The 3,126-nt window shown below is 37.3% G+C and overlaps 1 long non-coding RNA gene across 1 annotated transcript; it reads left to right on the top strand.

The window, feature by feature from the left end:
* The first annotated feature begins 1,865 nt into the window (after window positions 1-1,865).
* On the top strand, window positions 1,866-2,714 carry LOC113057541 (uncharacterized). Its single transcript, XR_003277838.1, has 3 exons — window positions 1,866-1,956; window positions 2,091-2,141; window positions 2,353-2,714. It is a non-coding gene; the product is annotated as an uncharacterized LOC113057541 (long non-coding RNA).
* Window positions 2,715-3,126: the final 412 nt, after the last annotated feature.

The raw sequence follows: 3,126 nt of genomic DNA, 5'->3' as shown, positions 1-3,126 counted from the left end.
TCTAATCCATTATGCAAATTGCGTTCCATTTCCATGATGTCACACAGCAGCCGCAATCGCTGAATCTTTCTGAGGATCATATGTGTACAGTCGCAAATTTTCTGAGTGAGTTTGCAATACAGAGAGTTAGTTTGGCTTCAGTCAAACAACCACAGTGCACAAATTTGATAAATTTTCACCAGACAGTATGTCTTCAAGATTATCGTCAGTGTCTGAGGAGAGTGAGAGTCAGTTGAGCCTCACTCAGAGTGTCATGGAGGCCCCTCCTGTGGAGAAAAGCTCGACAGGTGAGATTACAAATATGTTCGAAACTGTTCAACTCTGACTTACACCAACTCACAAATTCAGGAAAGCAATAGATGGGTTATAGTGGGGCTTGGAGTTATTTTTGTAGTGTTTCTCCAGCTTTGAAGAGCATAGTTGGCTGTTTGATGTTTGCTAGTAATTAACACTACTGGTCGACTTGTGATTTGTATGATTTCAAAATGCACAAAATATAAAAATTGAAATAAAAAATTTAAGAAATGTTCATGAAATAATGTAGACCCATCTATTTGTAAAATATAAATAATTCAATTCAGTTCAATTAACATCAAGAGTTAATGTTTGTGTTTTTCTTCTTCAGTAATTGTAGTGCTTCAACCTATTTCAGTTAGTTGCCAAGGCAATTAAAAATGTTTTAGTTTTATTTAATTATGACAACCCTGGGTCATATTTGTCTCTAATAGTATTTTCTATTTGTTTTACTTAGTTTCAGACAAGCTTGTCAGCAAGAGGAAGAAGAACATAATTTCGTCTTTCTTCAAGAAAGTACGTAAGGCTGTGAAGCTTCCCATCTGCTCCAAGAACACAGTGGACTGTCTACCACAGCTGGACCCACAGTTTGACAACTCTACACCTAGCCTGGAAGGGTGGAGCGATGGCGCTTTATCCAGTTCGGATGGCTGCCCAGAGCAGTCCAGCTTTACTCTTCCAGGTGAAGTGCTTGTTGAGCCAGTAAGGGCTTCAGCTTGCCTGAACCTAAAGACAGCATCCAGATTAGATGACTCTACACCTAACGTCATCTTAGAGGACAGTACAGAGAGACTGAAATTGGAGGCTTCAGGTGAGAATAAAATTGCATTACAAACAGGGGACATTTATGCAACTATAACAGTAAAATGTCAGAGATCTCTAATAGCTAATATTCAATTTGTTGATCTTAGTTACAAAAACGGGTACAGAAGAACGTAGGAAGAGGAGAGGAATTCACTCTTTCTTCAAGAGCGTGTGGAAGGCTATGAAAAAGCCTTTCTGCTGTCAGAACAAAGTGAAGCCTTTTGTGCCTCCACCAGAACTGGATGATCCTGAGCCGTCACCTGTCCCAGAGCCTTCAGACTGCGGCCCAACTAATGGTAAATCTGTGATCATTACAACAAGATAAATGTAATGGAAGTAATAAACTGTTTCCAAATAATTTATTAAAATATGCTTAAACTTAACTGAAGTTAATTTGCTGTTAGCTGGCATCTACTGTTGGACTCTCAAACATGTTTGAGTCTCATTTATATTTTCTTTTTATATTAATATTATTTATTTTCACAAGGCACCAATTGTATTTATTAAGACTGTGTCTTTAAAAGAATTAACCATCTAGCAGTTAGCATAGTTTATGATTTTATTTCATTTTGAACAATTTTTTTATGCACATTACTTTGTAAGTTATTAAAAATCTTGAAGAAGAATAAAGAATAACTTATCATACTGCTTTAAGGATTTTATGCAATTTCAAATGATCTACAGTAGCAAGTTTTTACAATGTACAATATATTTATATAATACAATATGTAATACGTTCTCGTGTGTTTTTTTTTTTTTTCAGAATCCATTAGCACTCGCTATATAGTGCAAAATATTATTGGAGAAGGAGGCTACGGCAGGGTGTATGAGGGAATCCGTATTTCTGATGGCAAAAAGGTAGATGAACATTTTGCAGAAACTGAAAGAAATTTGAGGGAACATAAAGATTTTAATCTTAAATACTCCATTCTTCATGGTTAGGTTAAGGCTGAGTGTTTAATATGCTCAACTGTGTGTTTTACCTTTTGCAGGTTGCCATCAAACGTATTCAAAAGACTGTACGGGATCATTATCTTCAAACTGTAAGCTGGCAAAACATAATATGTATTTAGTTGTTTAAGTGCTGATTACTGTAGTTAATTCACTTTTACGTAACATTAAGCATGTATTCAACTTTGACTATGTTTATTAAATCTACAAAGTTCAAAGCAATAGAAAGTACAGTACATTTAAATATGATACATATTGTTCAGAGTTTTACCTAACTAACCTTATGTCGCATCTTTTCTGTAGACTCTGCATCCCAAACCTCTCATTACCGAAGTTGCGCTGATGCTAACGATGAGGCAAGGACCCATAAGCCCCTACGTCATCCAACTATATGAGTGGTTTGAGCACCCTCAAGTATTTACTCTCGTGATGGAGAATCCGGATCCCTGCGAGAGCTTGTTGGACTTCATCAACAAGAATCCTAACATGAATGAGACGACAGCACGGCTCATTATGTGTCAGGCGGTGCAAGCAGTACAGCACTGCATTGAGTGCGGTGTTTTTCATAACGATATTCATCCAGATAATATCCTGTTGAGAAAACACACTTTGGAGATCAAGTTGATAGACTTTGGCTGTGGTCATCTACTTAGTAGTAATGGCTATGTCCGCAGTCAATATAGAGGTGAGCTGGCATTTTGTGTAACAGAGTGTGTGGAAACCAGTATTTAGTGACTTATTATTGATCATGTGATTCTTCTGAGAACTGCTGAATGCTGAACATGTCTTGCTTACAGGAATACAGGCTTACTTCCCACCTGAGCTCTTCACCTGTGGCAGATTCTACGCTGTCTCTACAAACGTCTGGGCTCTAGGAGTGTTGTTGTATGAGATGGTGAACACATGTTCTCCATTTTGCAATATAACAGAAATCAAGCAAGCCGAAATTAGGTTTGAAAACCCAGATTTATCCAAAGGTGAGAGAATAGCACAGACAGCACACACATACAGCTTCTGCACAGAATGAACAAACATTGGTAGAGAATGTCCTGTCTAAAACACAGACTTTAGTATTTA

The sequence above is a fragment of the Carassius auratus genome, chromosome 38 (genome assembly GCF_003368295.1).
Source record: "Carassius auratus strain Wakin chromosome 38, ASM336829v1, whole genome shotgun sequence".
Classification (NCBI taxonomy): domain Eukaryota; kingdom Metazoa; phylum Chordata; class Actinopteri; order Cypriniformes; family Cyprinidae; genus Carassius; species Carassius auratus.
Note: the sequence above shows the minus strand (reverse complement) of the source record. Positions and strands in the feature narration are given on the sequence as shown.